This window comes from Jaculus jaculus, chromosome X (assembly GCF_020740685.1).
Source record: "Jaculus jaculus isolate mJacJac1 chromosome X, mJacJac1.mat.Y.cur, whole genome shotgun sequence".
In the NCBI taxonomy this organism is placed as follows: Eukaryota; Metazoa; Chordata; class Mammalia; order Rodentia; family Dipodidae; genus Jaculus; species Jaculus jaculus.
In genome coordinates this window covers 57,996,989-58,015,318 of record NC_059125.1, presented here as the reverse complement: position 1 = coordinate 58,015,318, position 18,330 = coordinate 57,996,989, and the positions used below count along the sequence as shown (strand labels likewise).

Sequence of the window (18,330 nt, the reverse complement as noted above, 5' to 3'; positions counted from 1 at the left end):
TACCATCTACAGGAACATGCCATTTGTTTAGAGCCCATGTACAAAATGTTCTTTTGGGAGAAAGACTGAAGGAAATTAAGTATACTAAATTCTTTAAAAAAAAAACTTTATTTTTATTTATTTATTTGAGAGAGAGAGAGAGAAAGAGGTCATGAGAAGGAGAGAGAGAATGGGCATGCCAGGGCCTCCAGCCCCTGCAAATGAACTCCAGGTGCATGAGCCCCCTTGTTCATCTGGCTCACATGGGTCCTGTGGAATCGAACCAAGGTCCTTTGGCTTTGCAGGCAAATGTCTTAATCATTAAGCCATTCTATAGCCCTCTACTAGATTCTTTTTTGTTTTTTTGGTTTTTCAAGGTAGGGTCTCACACTGGTCCAGCCTGACCTGGAATTAACTCTGTAGTCACAGGGTGGCCTTGAACTCACGGTGATCCTCCTACCTCTGCCTCCCGAGTGCTGGGATTAAAGGCGTGTGCCACCACGCCCGGCTCTACTAGATTCTTAGTACACATTTACTAAGTGATTAGCAGCATAATGATTAAGGAACCAGCACACATTTAAAGTAACTAGTCTTCTTTTTGAAGTGAAAAAGTCCTTAACACATTTTAAACATGGTTACACTAGAATGCTTGGAGACCTCTTCTCTGTAGTATCAGTATGGCAGTTTAAGAAAACCACATGGGAATTTGTATTTGCAAATCAGTTGTTGTTTCTTGCATCAGAAATGTTAATTCAATGATTTTGGATGGTATTTTTAAAATTTAATTTCATTATATATAACTTTTATTCTGTCATTTCTGATCCTGTTTCCCTGTAGCCCTCCTCATAAGGTTATGGTATTCCTTGTGGGGTCATGAAGGCCTCACACAGTCCCTATGGGTTAGGGTGGAAGCATGGCTCAGGGTATTCCTACTCACTTTTTGGCTCTAAGAGTATTTCTGGCCCTTCTGCTGCAATGTTCCCTGAGCCATGGCAGGCCTGTTGGCAGTCTGATTTAGTGTTGAGTCCTGTGTATCATCTAGATTTTGGCTTTGATGAGTTTTGGTTGATCATCATGTTTGTCACCATCACCCTGGGGCTGGCTGTCAGGCTAATTTCTCCTGATCCCTGGAAGTTATGGTAGAGTTGGTATAACTAGTGATGGGCAGTCAGCTATTTTTTTTTTTGTCTTATTGATGGGTCTTGGTTCTCCTCTGTTTTGTTTTCTTTCTTTCTTTCTTTCTTTCTTTCTTTCTTTCTTTCTTTCTTTCTTTCTTTCTTTCTTTTTTTTTTTTGAGGTAGGGTCTCACACTAGTCCAGGCTGACCTGGAATTCACTCTGTCCTCTCAGGGTGGCCTTGAACTCACAGTGATCCTCCTATCTCTGCATCCTGAGTGCTGGGATTAAAGGCGTGTGCCACCATGCCCGGCCTCTCCTCTGTTTTCTACGCCTTCTGTAAAACAAAGCACATTCTCCAACCAAAAGTGAGAGCAGCACTGATCCTTCTGGATTTGTTCAGTATTTTTGAAATTAAATTACTTTATTAGCTTCTTTTTTTTGTTTGTAAAAGACATGCTGGGGTCACTATTAATTTCAAGATCCAGCTGAAGAAAATGATGAATTACTCTTTGATGCTTAAATGCCATGTCTGCCAAGAGCTGGAAAAATATGAAACCTGATATGGCATCTGGATCTTTTTCATGTAGAACCTTCTTAATTTTCTCACTAACTAGATTCAATAAAGAAACTGGTGCCTTGAAGAGCTCAGAGTGACCATCTAGGAGAAACCAGATCATTTGTTTAGCCTGTACTGTTTTCAGCCTGTACTTTAAATAAGTTGATCTGTAAGACTGCTTTGGCAAGTTTTCAGGGCCACTGTTTTGTTATTATACAGTTTTTATAATTTTTTAAATTAAAAAATTATTTATATATTTATTGGAGAGAGAGAGAGAGAGAGAGAGAGAGAGAGAGAGAGAGAGAGAGAGAGAAAGAGGCAGAGAGAGTGAGGGAGAGAATGGGTGTGCCAGGGCCTCCAGCCATTGAAAATGAACTCCAGATGCATGCTACCCCTTGGGTATCTGGTATACATGGGTCCTGGAGAATTGAACCAGGATCCTCTGGCTTTGCAGGCCAACGCCTAGACTGTTAAGCCATCTCTCCGGCCCTTCATACTGTTGTTTTTTTTTTTTTTTAAACTTGTAAGCATCAGCTTCTGATGCAATAGCCATACCAGCAATTAGCCAAAGTAACTCTTCTTTATCATTGTGTAACAGCAGTCTTAGATATATTGGAACTGCTTCAAGTAACACTGGTTTTGTAAGTTTGGAATCATTCATTTGGTTCCTATTTTATGGACTAATTTGAGAATCATTGGCTTTTGTTATTTTTTTTAAATAATTTTAATCATTTTATTTATTCATTTTTAAAACATATTTATTTATTTGACAGAGAGGGAGAGAGAGAATGGGCACACCAGGGCTTCCAGCCATTGCATACAAACTCCAGATGCATGTGTCCCCTTGTGCATCTGGCTAACGTGGGTCCTGGGGAATCGAGCCTCGAACCGTGGTCCTTAGGCTTCACAGGCAAGTGCTTAACCACTAAGCCATCTCTCCAGCCCTTATTTTTTTTTTTTTATTTACAACTGTAACTGTTGACAATAACCCATAGTAATTCCCTCTGGCCCCCCATTTTCCACTACTCTCCATCATACTCCTTACCCTCTCAATCAGTCTCTCTGTTATTTTGATGTCATTATTTTTTCCTCCTATTATGATGGTCTTGTGTAGGTAGTATCAGGCACTGTGAGGTCATGGATATCCAGGCCATTTTGTGTCTGGAGGAGCACATTGAAAGGAGTCCTGCCCTTCCTTTGGCTCTTATATTCTTTCTGCCACCTCTTCTGCAATGGACCCTGAGCCTTCGAAGCTCTGATAGAGATATTTCATTGTTGAGCAGTCCTCTGTTACTTCTTCTCAGCACCATGGTGCCTTCTGAGTCATTCCAAGGTCACTGCTATGTGAAACGAGAAACTTCACTAACCAGAGAGTAGCATTAATATGCAGGTATGGACATTAAGAGAGGTGCTTACTGGGCAGTTTGTTGAACAGAGTATATGCATTTAGCCAGACACCAGCAGATGTACACCCTTAGGGCTCATGACTACCTCTGTTGTAGGTTTTCAGTATCAGGGATGTATTTCCTCCCATGGAGTTGGCCTCTGGTCCAATTAGAGAGTGGTTGGTTTCCTCCACAACAGGCATGCCACTTTTGCACCTGTTGGCTCATTTGGCCGGGCTGGCCAAATTTAAGGCTTGCAGTATCCACTGTTGAGCATCTCCACTTGTGATTTCTTTTTCTTCTATTGAACTGCATGCAGCATAGCTTTTTCCAGCTTTCTGTTAGCTGGTCTACAAGGAGGAGCTCAGCTCCAGAAGGAATTCTCAGTGATCTTGCAGTCCAAGTATGTAGAATCTTCAGAAGTAAGTTCTTACCATCTATTCCTGGTGGGTAAATAAGAGCCTCAGCAATGGTTTGTAATGTTTTGGGTATCAGTGACCTCCCTGGCCAACAACTCATGGGAAGGTATCCCATCCCTGCCAATGAAAATTTTCTAGTAACAATCTATGGCTTCTGGGTGTTCCATTGTCCAAAAAAGTAGGTTTCCATATGACTTGCTTATATCCTCTTAGATTTTTATTAGCCCTCCCCTCACCTTTCCTTTACTCAATCTCTTCCCCTGACCTCACAAAGGCCTTTTCACACCCATTAATCTGTTTTTATATTTACATATATACAATACTATCCTATTAAGTCCCCCTTCCCTACATTTCTATTCCCTTTAAGTCCCCTTTCTAGCTTACTGGCCTCTGCTACTGAGTTTTATTCCTACTCACATAGAAGTCCAATCATTTGTAGCTAAGATCCACATAGAGAGAACATGTGATGTTTGCATATCTGGGCCTGGTATACCTCATTAAGTATAATTCTTTCCAGATCCATCCATTTCCCTGAAAATTTCACAATTTCATTTTTCTTTACTGCTCAGTAAAACTGCATTGTGTAAATGTGCCACACATTCATTATCCATTCATCAGTTGATGGCCATCTAGGTTAGTTCCATTTCATAGCTATTGTGAAGAGAGTGTCAATAAACATGGTTGAGAAAGTATCTTTAAGGTAGTGAGATGAACCTTTAGGATATATGCCTAGGACTGCTATAGCTAGGTCATATGGTAGATTTATTTTTAGCTGTCTCAAGAACTTCCACACTGATTTCCACAATGGCTAGACCAGATTACATTCCCACTAACAGTGTAAAAGGGTTCTTCTTTTTCCACATTCTCACCAGCATTTATGGTCATTTGTTTTCATGATGTAGCCTTTTGGACAGGAGTAAGATGGAGTCTTAATATAGTTTTAATCTGCATTTCCTTGGTGACTAGGGATGTAGAACATTTAAAAAAATATTTTATTGTTATTTATTTGTGAGAGATAGGCAGGTAGAGAGAATGGGTGTGCCAAGGTCTCCAGCCACTGTAAACCAACTCCATATGCATGCACCCCCTTGTGCATCTGCCTTATGTGGGTCTTGGGGAATTGAACCTGGGTCCTTCAGCTTCACAGGCAAGTGCCTTAACCGCTAAGCTATTTCTCCAGCCTTGTAGAACATTTTTTAGATTTTTATGTGCCATCTGTATTTCTTCTTTTGAGAACTCCCTATTTAGTTCCATAGCACATTTTTAATTGGGTTGTTTGATTTCTTATCATTTAGCTTTTTGAGTTCTTTTAATATCCTAGATATTAATCCTCTGTCAGATGTATAGTTGGCAAAGATTTTCTCCCATTCTGTAGGTTGTCTCTTTGCTCTGTTCACAGTGTCCTTTACTGTACAAAAGCTTTGTACAGTGGTTTTATTTCCTGAGCAATTAGGGCTATATTCAGAAAGTCTTTGCTAAGACCAGTATGTTATAGGGTTTCCCTACTTTTTCCCCTAGCAGTTTCAGAGTTTCAGGTCTGATATTAAGGTTTTTGATCCAGATGGACTTAATTCTTGTGCATGGACAGAGATAAGGATCTATTTTCATCTTTCTACAGATACATATCCAGTTTTCCTAGCACCATTTGCAGAAGAGGCTGTCTTTTCTCCAATGAGTACTTTTGGCATTCTTGTCTGAGATCAGATGGCTGTAGCCACGCGGACTTACATCTGGGTCCTCTATTCTGTTCCACTGATCTATCTACATGTCTGTTTTAATGTCAGTACCATTCTGTTTTGTTTTTCTACTATGGCTCTGTAATATAGGTTAAAATCAGGTATGGTGATACCACCAGCCTTATTTTTGTTGCTCAAAATTATTTTAGATACTTGAGCTTTTTTGTGCTTCCAAATGAATTTTTGAATTGTTTTTTTTTTTCTATTTCCAGGAAAAAATGCCATTGGGATTTTGATGGGGATTGCATTAAATGGGTAGATTGCTTTTGGTAAGATTGCCATTTTCACAATATTGATTCTTTCAATCCAAGAACAAGGGATGTCTTTCCGTTTCCTATTGTATTCTGCAATTTTTGTCTTGAGATTTTTTTGTTGTTGTTGTTGTTTTGAGGTAGGGTATCACTCTAGCCCAGGCTGACCTGGAATTCACTATGGAGTCTCAGGGTGGCCTCGAACTCACAGCAATCCTCCTATCTCTGCCTCCTGAGTGCTAGCATTAAAGGCATGCACCACCAAGCCTGGCTCTATCTTAAGATTTTTAATGTTTTCATTGTAGAGATCCTTCACTTCCTTGGTTATGTTTGTTCCAAGGCACTTTATTTTTTGAGGCAAAAATAATAAAGATTAGGGCAGAAATTAATAACATAGAAACCAAAAATAAAATCCAAAGCAGTAATGAAACAAAGAGTTGATTCTTTGAAAGGATAAATAAGACTGATAAATCCTTAGCAAATCTGACCAATAGAAAGAGAGAAGAAACACAAATTAAAAGGCACTATTACAAGAGGTACCAGAGAAATTTTAAAAAATCATAGGGACATCCTATAAGAACATATACTCCACTAACTTTGAACATTTGAAAGAAATGGATGATTTCCTTGATTTATATGACCTACCAAAATTAAATCAAGATGAGATTAACCACTTAAATAGACAAGTCACAAGTATGGAGATACAAGCAGTTATAAAAATATCTAACAACTAAAAAAAGTCCAGGCCCAGGTGGATTCACAGGTGAATTTTACGAGACCTTCATGTAAAAACTATCACCAATACTTCTCAAACTTTTCCATAAATTAGAAAAGGAAGGAATTCTACTGAACTCCTCATACAAAGTCAGCATCATCCCAACACCAAAACCAGACAAAGATAGAACAAAAAAAAGAAAATTACATACCAATCTGCTTCATGAACATAGAGGCAAAAATTCTCAACAAAATATTGGCAAACACCCGGGCATGGTGGCACACACCTTTAATCCAGCACTCAGGAGGCAGAGGTAGGAGGATCACCATGAGTTTGAGGCCACCCTGTGACTGCATAGTGAATTCCAGGAAAACTTGGGCTAGAGTGAGACCTTACCTCAAACAAAACAAAACAAAACTTGGCAAACAGAATACAAGGGTATATGAGAAAGATTATTCACCTCAACCAAGTAGGCTTTATCCCAGAGATGCACGGATGGTTCAACAAACGCAAATTGATAAATATAATACACTATATAAATGGACTGAAGAACAAAAATCACATGATCATCTCATCAGATGCAGAAAAAGCATTTGACAAAATCCAACATCCCTTCATGATAAAAGTCCTATAGAAACTGGGAATAGAAGGAACATATCTCAACATAATAAAGGCTATTTGTGACAAAACTATAGTCAGCATAATAATAAATGGAGAAAAACTTGAAGCTTTTCAATTAAAATCAGGAATAAGATAAGGGTTCCTATTGTCCCCACTTTTATTTAATATAGTATTGGTAGTCTTAGCCATAGCAATAAGCAAGAGACACACATAAAAAGGATACAAATTGTAAAGGAAGAAATCAAGCTATCATTATTTGCAGGTGATATCATTCTATAAATAAAGGATCCTAAAGTCTCTACCAGAAAGTTACTAGAGCTTATAAACACTTATATCAATGTAGCAGGATACAAAATAAACACACTGAAATGAGTAGCCTTATATACTAACAACAAACACACAGAGAATGAAATCAGAGAATCATTTCCCTTCACAATTGCATCAAAAAATAATAAAGCTTTTGTTATTCTTTAAAGCTGTTGTGGAATTCTATTTTTTAATTTTTTTGTTCATTTTTATTTATTTATTTGAGTGACAGAGAGAAAAAGAGACAGAGAGAGAGAGAGAGAGAGGGAGAGAGATGGGTGCACCAGGGCCTCCAGCCACTGCAAATGAACTTCAGATGCATGTGCCCCCCTGTGTATCTGACTTATATGGGTCCTGGGGAATCTGGGGTCCTTGGGCTTCGCAGGCTAGTGCTTAACTGATAAGCCATCTCTCCAGCCCCTCATTTGATTTTTTTTTTAACCATGAAAATACTTTTTTTTTTTTTAAAAAAAAAAGAGCTTTCAGGCATAATACACAAAAGCAACAAGTTTATCATTTGATTGTTTTTAATTCAAGGTATCTTTCCTCTTGCAGTGGAGGTGTCTGCAATAATCAGAAAGAACTAGCTTTCAGTGAGGTTGACATTTTCTTCTGTTAGACTGGTATTCAGAACACCAAGCTGTATCTCCATTCCTCCCCTAATAGTTAAGTACTGACTGCAACAACAGTCACTGTCTAGAGATAAACCCACTATGAAAACATAGCAGCATTTGACTATAAAACAATCATACAGTCGGGCATGGCATGGTGGTGCATGCCTTTAATCTCAGCCCTTGGGAGGCAGAGGTACGAGAATCGCCATGAATTTGATGCCACCCTGAGACTACATAGTTAATTCCAGGTCAGCCTGGGCTAAAGTGAAACACCCCCCTCCGAAAAAATTGTATAAAGTCCTTAGAGTATATACCAAGTAATGGTATAGCTTGGTCATATGGTAAATCTATTTTCAGTTGTCTCAGCAACCTCAACACTGATTTCTAAAATGGCTGTACAAGGTTATATCCCCACCAACAACAAAGTTAGTCTTTTATTTATTTATTTATTTATTTATTTATTTATTTTGTTTTTTCGAGGTAGGGTCTCACTCTAGCCCAGACTGACCTGGAATTCACTATGTAGTCTTAGGATGGTCTTGATCTCACAGTGATCTTCCTACCTTTGCCTCCCAAGTGCTGGGATTAATGGTGTGTACCACCATGCCCGGCTGTCATTTGATTTCTTTATTTAAAAATTTTATTATTTATTTATTTCAGAGAGAGAGAGAATGGGTGTGCCAGGGCCTCCAGCCACTGTACCTCCTTGTGCATCTGGCTTATGTGGGTCCTGGGGAATTGAACCTGGGTCCTTTGGCTTTGTAGGCAAATGCCTTAACTGCTAAGCCATCCCTCCACCCCTCATTTGATTTTTTTTTTTTTTCAAGGTAGGGTCTCTCTCTGGTCAAGGCTGACCTAGAATTAACTCTGTCATCTCAGGGTGGCCTTGAACTCATGGTAATCCTCCTACCTCTGCCTCCCAAGTGCTGGGATTAAAGGCGTGCGCCACCACGCCCGGCTCATTTGATTTCTTAATGATAGCCATTCTGACTGGAATGAGATGGAATCTCGAGTTTTAATTTGCATGTTCCTGATGGCTAAGAATATAGAACATATTTTAAGATATTTTTTTGGCTATTTTTATTTTTGATAACTTTCTTCAGTTCTATAGCCTATTTTTGATTGGGTTGTTTGATATTTCATTCTTTAGTTCTTAATATTTTATTATTATTTATTTATTTATTTGACAGAGAAAGAGGGAGGGAGGGAGGGAGAGAGAGAGAGAGAGAGAGGGAGAGGGAGGGAGCAAATGAATGGACATTCCAGGGCCTCTAGCCACTGCAAACAAACTCCAGATGTGTGCACTCCTTTGTGCATCTAGCTAGCATGGGTCCTGGGGAATTGAACCTGGGTCCTTTATATTTGCAGGCAAATGCCTTAACCACTAAGCAATTCCTCAACCCTCATTCTTTAGTTTTTTTAAATTTCTTTCTATATCCTAGATATTAATTTTCTGTCAGATATACAGCTGGCAAAGATTTTCTTGCACTCTGTAGGCTGCCTCTTTGCTGTATTCACAGTGTCCTTTGCTATATAAAAGTTTCTAAATTTATTTTCTGGAGTGATGGCTTAACAGTTAAGGTATTTGCCTGCAAACCCAAAGGACCCAGGTTCAATTCCCTAGGACCCATGCTAGCTAGATGCACAAAGGAGCACACACATCTGGAGTTTGTTTGCAGTGGCTGGAGGCCCTGGCATGTCCATTCATTTGCTCTCTCTCTCTTTCTCCCTCTTTCTCTGTCAAATAAATAAATAAAAATAAAAATATATTTTTAAAAAAGCTTTTTTATTTCATGAAGTCCCAATGGTTGATTAGTGGTCTTATTTCCGAGCAATTGGAGTTCTATTCAGAAAGTCCTTGTCTATGTCTATATGTTGAAGTTTTCCCCCTACTTTTTACTCTAGCACTTACATTCAGGTCTGACATTAAGGTCCTTGATCTATTTGGAGCCAATTTTGTGCATGGATAAAAATAAGGATTGATTTTCATCCTTCTATATATAGATATCCAGTTTTCCTAGCACAACTTGTTAAAGAGGATATTGTAGTGGAAAAGAAGCTGAAAGTTGAACTGATTCACTAAGTTACTGAAAGAGTTAACTGCTGATAAGCTGAACTTATCTTTGTCAGCAGATGAAAAAAATCCCAAAGAGAAAACTGTCCAGAAAGAGCCCAGAGAGGCAATAAGAGGAAAGGACAGTTTAGAGTAAGATAAAATAAAATAGAGGTCATGGTTAGGGCAACCCAACTACAGGAATGATTGATATGCATGGTTTGAAAAATTGTTTTTGAAGTCATATAGACCACACAAACTACCTCAACTAACTGCCACATTTTGCTTCTGTAAAACCCAGCTGCTCTATTTGCTCCTCCCCTTGGCATCTCAGCTCAGGGCTAATGTTACTTCGGAAGCAATCACAACTTTGGTCCCTGGGTAAATAAACTTCTGTACTTTCACTCATGCTGATGTTGAAGTGATCTTTTCAGAGAAGTTCCACAATAATATCTTTTGTACAGTAAGTAATTTTGGGACTTCTGTCAAACATTAGACAGCTTTAGCTGCTTGAGTTTATATGATATACATGTCTGCATTTGTGACTGTACCAAAAACTGTTGTTTACTATGGTTACTTAATATATCTTAAAATCAAGTATGGTGATACCACCAGCCTTGATTTTGTTGCTCAGAAATGCTTTGGCTACTCGAGGTTTTTGGTTCTTCCAAATTAATTTTAGGATTGTGTTTTATTTTTTTCTATTTCAGTAAGAATCCCATTGAAATTTTCATAGGCATTGCATTAAATCACTATTGGCAATATAGCCATTTCACAGCATTGTTTCTTTGATACAAGAACATGGGATGTCATTCCGTTTCCTACTGTCTTCATCAATTTATTTCTTGAGTGTTCTAAAGTTTTCCTTGTAGAGTTCCGTCACTTCCTTAGTTGGATGTATTGCAATGCATTTTATTTCTTTTTTATATAATTTTTTATTTATTTGCAAGCAGAGAGAGATAGAGAAAAGAAAGACAAGAGAGAGAATGGGCACGCCAGGGCCTATATACTTCAACTGAGCTCCAGACACATGTGCCCCTTGTGCATCTTGCTTAAGTGGGTTCTGGGGAACTGAACCTGGGTCCTTTGGCTTTGTAGGCAAACACCTTAACTGCTAAGCCATCTCTCCAGCCCTGCAATTTATTTCTTGAGTCAATTGTGAATGGGATTGCCTGGTTTCATCCTCAGCACAGTTGGTACATAGGAAGGCTACTGTTTTCCATGTGTTAACTTTGTATTCTGCTACTTTGCTGAAAACAATTATAAGCTCTAACAGTTTTTTTTATAGAGTCTTTATGGTCCCTTATATATGGAATCATATCTGCCAATAATGATAAGTTGATGTCTTTCTTTCCTATTTGTGCTCCTTTTTTAAAAATACGGAATGCTTTACAAATTTGCATGTCATTCTTGCACAGGGGCCATGCTAATTTCTGTATCATTCCAATTTTAGTACATTTGCTGCCAAAGTGAGCTATGTCCCTTTAATTTGTCCCTCTTGTCTTACTGCTGTAGCTAAGACTTTCAGTGTTGAATTAAGTAAAATTGGAGAAAGTGAACACTCCTTTCTTAATCATAATGTTAGTGGAAATGCTTTGAGTTTTTTTTTTTCCCATTTAGTATAATGTTAGCTTCTGGATGTGCCATTATCCAAAGAAGTGGGCTTTCTTATGTCTTATTCAGAATATATTGAATTTTCATTGACCCTCTCTCCACCCTTCTCTTACTCAGTCTCTTCCCCTGTCCTCACTTAGGCCATTCCACACTCTGAGATCTGTTATGCTATGTACAAATATACAATACCATCCCTTAAAGTCCTTCCTTCTTCCTCCCTTATAGTCTTCTTCTAGCTTACTGGCCTCTGCTACCGATTTTTTCATTCTAGAACACACACAAGTCTAAACATTTGTAGCTAGGATCCACATATGAGAGAGAACATGTGATGTTTGGCTTTATGGGCCTGGGTTACCTCACTTAGTGTAATCCTTTCCAGATCCTCCCATTTTCCTGCAATTTTCATTTTCTTACCGCTGAATAGAACTCCATTGTGCAAATGTATCACATCTTTTTTAACCATCCATTTATTGAGGGACATCTAGGCTATTTTCATTTCCTAGCTACTGTGAATAGAGCAGCAATAAACATGGTTGTGCAAGTATCTCTATGTTAGTGAGAAGAGTCATTAGGATATATTCCTAGGAGTACTATAGCTTGACCATATGGAAAATCTATTTTTAGCTGTTTCAAGAACCTCCACATGGATTTCCACAATGGCTGTATCAGATTACATTCCCACCAACAGTGTAGAAGGGTTCTCCTCTTTCCACATTCTTGCCAACGTTTATTGTCATTTGTTTTCTTGATGGTAGCCATTCTGACAGGAAAGAGGTGGAATCTCAAAGTAGTTTTAATTTGCATTTCCCTAATGGCTAAAGATATAAAACACTTTTTAAAGATGTTTATATGCCATCTGTATTTCTTCTTTTGAGAACCCTCTATTTAGTTCTATAGCCCATTTTTAAATTGGGTTGTTTGATTTCTTATTTTTTTTTTTATGAGTTATTTGTGTATTCTGGATCTTAATTCTCTGTCAGATATACAGCTGGCCAAGATTTCCTCCCATTCTGTAGGTTGTCTCTTTGCTCTATTCACAGTGTTCCTTACTGTCCAAAAGCTTTGTAATTTAATGAGAGCCCAGTAGTTGATTAATGGCTTATTTCCTGAGCAATTGGGGTTATATTCAGAAAGTCATTCCCTATACCAATATGTTGGAGGGTTTCCCCTACCTCTTCCTCTAGCAATTTCAGAGTTGAGTTTCAGGTCTGATATTAAGGTCCCTCATCATTTGGACTTGATTCTTTTGCGTAGAGAAAGATAAGGATCTATTTTCATCCTTCCACATATAGATATCCAGTTTTCCCAGCACCACTTGTGAAGAGGCCATCTTTTCTCCAGTGAATATTTTGACTTTTTTTTTTTGTCAAAAATCAGATGGCTGTAGCTGCCTATTTGTGTTCTCTATTCTGTTCCACTGATCTACTTGTCTGTCTTTGTACCATGCTGTTTTTGTTGTTGTTGTTTCAAGGTAATTTCTCACTCTAGCTCAGGCTGACTTGGAATTCACTATGTAGCCTCAGGGTGGCCTGAAACTCATAACAATCTTCTTACCTCTGCCTCCCAAGTGCTGGGATTAAAGGCATGCCCCACCACACCCAGCAATGTATTGTTACTATGGCTTTGCAATATAGGTTAAAATCGAGTATGGTGATATCATCAGCCTTATTTTTGTTGCTCAAAATTGTTTTGGCTATTCAAGGTTTTTTTGTGCTTCCAAATGAATCTTAGGATTGCCTTTTCTATTTCTGTGAAGTATGCCATTGGAATTTTAATGGGGATTGCATTAAATGTGTAGATTGCTTTTGGTAAGATTGATATTGTCACAATATTGATTCTTCCAATCCAAGAACAAGGGATGTCTTTACATTTCCTAGTGTATTCTGCAATTTATCACTTGAGTGTTTTAAAGTTCTCATTGTAGAGATCATTTACTTCCTTGGTTACGTTTATTCCAAGGCACTTTATTTATTTATTTATTTTGAGGCAATTATAAATGGGAGAGATTCCCTGATTTTAAACTCTGCATGTTTGGTGTTAGTATATAGGAAAGATACTGATTTCTGTGTTTATTTTGTATCCTGCTACGTTGCTAAAAGTGTTTATCAGCTCTAACCATTTGCTGATAGAGTCTTTATGGTCCTTTATGTATAGAATCATATCATCTTCAAATAATGAAATTTGATCTCATCCTTTCAAATATGCATCCTTTTTATGAGTGTCTCTTGCCTTATGTCTATAGCTAAGACTTCCAAAACTATAGTAAATAAAAGTGGGGACAGTGAACACCCCTGTGTTGTTCCTGAATTTAGAAGAAAAGCTTCAAATTTTTCCACATTTAGTATTATGTTGGCTCTATATTTGTCATAAGTAGCTTTTATTATGTTGAAATATGTTCTTTCTATTGCCAGTATCTGTAGGACTTTTACCATGAAGGGATGTTGGATTTTTTCGAATGCCTTTTCTTTATTTTTTAATTTTTAAATTTTCATTAACATTTTCCATGATTATAAAAAAAATATCCCATGGTAATTCCCTCCCTCCCCACCCCCACACTTTCCCCTTTGAAATTCCATTCTCCATCATATTACCTCCCCATTACAGTCATTGTAATTACATATATACAATATCAACCTATTTAGTACCCTCCTCCCTTCCTTTCTCTTCCCTTTATGTCTCCTTTTTAACTTACTGGCCTCTGCTACCAAGTATTTTCCTTCTCATGCAGAAGCCCAATCATCTGTAGCTAGGATCCACATATGAGAGAGAACATGTGGCGCTTGGCTTTCTGGGCCTGGTTTACCTCATTTAGTATAATCCTTTCCAGGTCCATCAATTTTTCTGCAAATTTCATAACTTCATTTTTCTTTACTGCTGAGTAGAACTCCATTGTATAAATGTGCCACATTTTCATGATCCACTCATCAGTTGAGGGACATCTAGGCTGGTTCCATTTCCCAGCTATTATAAATTGAGCAGCAATAAACATGGTTGAGCACGTACTTCTAAGGAAATGAGATGAGTCCTTTGGATATATGCCTAGTAGTGCTATAGCTGGGTCATATGGTAGATCAATCTTTAGCTGTTTTAGGAACCTCCATACTGTTTTCCACAATGGCTGGACCAGATTTCATTCTCACCAGCAGTGTAGAAGGGTTCCTCTTTTTCCACATCCCCGCCAACATTTATGATCATTTGCTTTCATGATGGTGGCCAATCTGACAGGAGTGAGATGGAATCTCAATGTAGTTTTAATCTGCATTTCCCTGATGACTAGTGGTGTAGAACATTTTTTTAAATGCTTATATGCCATTCGTATTTCTTCCTCGAATGCCTTTTCTGCATCTAATGAGATGATCATGTGATTTGTGTCCTTCAGTCCAGTTATATAGTTTATTACATTCATTGATATGTGTATGTTTAAACATCCCCACATCTCTTGGATAAAGCCTACTTGGTGAGGGTGAATAATCTTTCTGATATATTCTTGTATTCGTTTTGCCAACATTTTGTTGAGAATTTTTGCTGAGTAGAATTCCATTGTATAAATGTGCCACATCTTCATTATCCACTCATCAGTTGAGGGACATCTAGGCTGGTTCCATTTCCCAGCAATTGTGAATTGAGCAATAAACATGGTTGAGCATGTACTTCTAAGGAAATGAGATGAGTCCTTAGGACAAATGCCTAGGAGTACTATAGCTAGGTCCTATGGTAGATCAATTTTTAGCTGTCTTAGGAACCTCCACACTGATTTCCACAATGGCTGGACCAGATTGCATTCCCAACAGCAGTGTAGAGGGGTTCCTCTTTTTCCACATTCCCGCCAGCATTTATAATCATTTGTTTTCATGATGGTAGCCAATCTGACAGGAGTGAGATGGAATCTCAATGTAGTTTTAATCTGCATTTCCCTGATGACTAGTGACGTAATTTAGATGCTTATATGCCATCTGTATTTCTTCTTTTGAGAACTCTCCATTTAGCTCCATAGCCCATTTTTTAATTGGCTTGTTTGACTTCTTATTATTATATCTTATCTAGATATCAGATATATCTATCAGATATATAGCTGGCAAAGATTTCTTCCCATTCTGTAGGCTACCTCTTTGCTTTTTTCACTGTGTCCTTTGCAGTATAAAATCTTTGTAATTTCATGAGGTCCCAGTGGTTAATCTGTGGTTTTATTGCCTAAGCAATTGGGGTTATATTCAGAAAGTCTTTGCCAAGACCAGTATGTTGAAGGGTTTCCCCTACTTTTTCCTCTAGCAATTTCAGAGTTTCAGGTCTGGTGTTAAGGTCTTTAGTCCATTTGGATTTAATTCTTGTGCATGGAGAGAGAGAAGAATCTATTTTCATTCTTTTTTTTTTTTTTTTTTTTTGGTTTTTCGAGGTAGGGTCTCACTCTGGTCCAGGCTGACCTGGAATTAACTCTGTAGTCTCAGGGTGGCCTTGAACTCATGGCAATCCTCCTACCTCTGCCTCCCGAGTGCTGGGGTTAAAGGCGTGTGCCACCACGCCCGGCCCTTATTTTCATTCTTCTACAGGTACATATCCAGTTTTCCCAGCACCATTTTCTGAAGAGGCTGTCTTTTCTCCAATGAGTATTTTTGGCATTTTTATCGAATATCAGGTGGCTACACCTACCTGGACTTATATGTGGGTCCTCCATTCTGTTCCATTGATCTACATATCTGATTTTGTGCCAGTACCATGCTGTTTTTGTTACAATGGCTCTATAGTATAGGTTCACATCAGGTGTGGTGATATCTCCTGACTTACTTTTGTTGCTCATTATTATTTTAGATATTCGGGGTTTTTGTGATTCCAAATGAATTTTTGGATTGTTTTTTTTCTATTTCCGTGAAGAATGCCTTTGGAATTTTGATGGGGATTGCATTCAATGTGTAGATTGCTTTTGGTAAGATTGGTGTTTTCAAAATATTGATTCTTCCAATCCACAAGGGATGTTTTTCCATTACCTAGTGTCTTCTGTAAGTTCTTGCTTGAGTGTTTTATAGTTTTCATTGTAGAGATCCTTTACTTCCTTGGTTAGGTTTATAATAAGGTACTTTATTTTCTCTGATGCAATTGTGAATTGGAGTGATTCTCTGATTTCATCCTCTGTATGTTTGTTGTTAGCATATAGGAATGCTACTGAATTCTGTGTATTTATTTTATATCCTGCTACATGCAAGGGATGTTTTTCCATTTCCTAGTGTCTTCTGTAAGTTCTTGCTTGAGTATTTTATAGTTTTCATTGTAGAGATTCTTTACTTCCTTGGTTAGGTTTATAACAAGGTACTTTATTTTCTCTCATGCAATTGTGAATTGGAGTGATTCTCTGATTTCATCCTCTGTATGTTTGTATGTTTGTTGTTAGCATATAGGAATGCTACTGATTTCTGTGTATTTATTTTGTATCCTGCTACATGCTGTAGGTGTTTATCAGCTCTAACAGTTTGCTGGTAGATTCTTTAGGGTCCTTTATATGAATCATGTCATCTGCAAATAACTTGATTTCTTCCTTTCCAATGTGTATCCCTTTTATGTGTGTCTCTTGCCTTATTGCTATGGCTAAGACTTCCAGTACTCTATTAAATAAAAGTGGGGACAGTGGACACCCTTGTCTTGTTCCTGATTTTAGTGGAAAAGCTTCCAGTTTTTCCCCATTTAGTAATATGTTGGCTGTAGGTTTGTCATAAATAGCCTTTATTATATTGAGATATGTTCCTTCTATTCCCAGTCTCTGTAGGACTTTTATCATGAAGGGATGTTGGATTTTGTCAAAGGCTTTCTCTGCGTCTAATGACATGATCATATGATTTTGTCCTTCAGTCCATTTATATAATGTATTATATTTATCGATTTGCATATGTTGAACCATCCCTGCATCTCAGGGATAAAGCCTACTTGGTCAGGGTGAATGATCTTTCTGATATCTTCTGGTATTCTGTTTGCCAATATTTTGTTGAGAATTTTTGCATCTATGTTCATGAGGGAGATTGGTCTGTAATTTTCTTTTTTGGTTCTATCTTTGCCTGGTTTTGGTATCAGGGTGATGCTGGCTTCATAGAAGGAATTTGTTAGGATTCCTTCTTTTGCGAGTTTATGGAAAAGCTTAAGAAGCAAGGGTGTTAGTTCTTCCCTGAAGGTCTGGTAAAATTCAGCAGTGAATCCATCTGGGCCTGGACTTTGTTTTAGTTGGGAGGTTTTTGCTTGTTATAGGTCTATTTAATTGATTAATCTCATCGTGATTTAATTTATGTAGGTCATCTAAATTAAGGAAATCATTCATTTCATTCAGATTTTCATACTTTGTGGAGTATATGCTTTCATAGTATGTCCCTATGATTTTTTGAATTTCTCTGTCATCTGTTGTGACGTTACCTTTTTCATCTCTAATTTTATTAATTTGTGTCTCTTCTCTCTTTCTTTTGGTCAGATTTGCTAAGGGTTTATCAATCTTCTTTATCCTTTCAAAGAACCAACTCTTCACTTCATTGATTCTTTGGATTTTTTGTGGTTTGTTTCTGTTTCATTAATTTCTGCCCTAATCTTTATTATTTCTTCCCATCTACTGATTTTTGGTTTGCCTTGTTCTTCTTTTTCCAAGGCTTTAAGGTGAAGCATTAGGTCGTTTACTTGTGACTTTTCTAATTTCTTAATATAAAAAAGTTATAAATAAATTAAAGCTATAAATTTACCTCTTAGGACTGCGTTCATTGTGTCCCAGAGATTTTGGTATGTTGTGTTCTCATTATCATTTGACTCTATAAATTTTTTGATTTCCTTCTTGATTTCTCCACTGACCCATTCATCATTTAGTAGTGTGTTGTTTATTTTTCATGATTTTGTGTATGCTCTATAGCCTTTGTTGCTATTGATTTATAGTTTGATTCTATTGTGGTCAGATAGAATGCAAGGAATTATTTTAATTTTCCTGTATTTGTGAAGATTTGC

At 37.6% G+C, this 18,330-nt stretch overlaps 1 protein-coding gene and 1 non-coding gene across 4 annotated transcripts in view; both read right to left on the bottom strand.

Moving 5' to 3' along the window:
* The window catches only part of Zc3h12b (zinc finger CCCH-type containing 12B), a 280,839-nt gene that overhangs the window by 82,297 nt on the left and 180,212 nt on the right, over positions 1-18,330 (bottom strand). The gene's annotated exons all lie outside the window — the stretch shown is intronic.
* On the bottom strand, positions 11,127-11,230 carry LOC123456879. Its single transcript, XR_006634751.1, has one exon. It is a non-coding gene; the product is annotated as a U6 spliceosomal RNA (small nuclear RNA).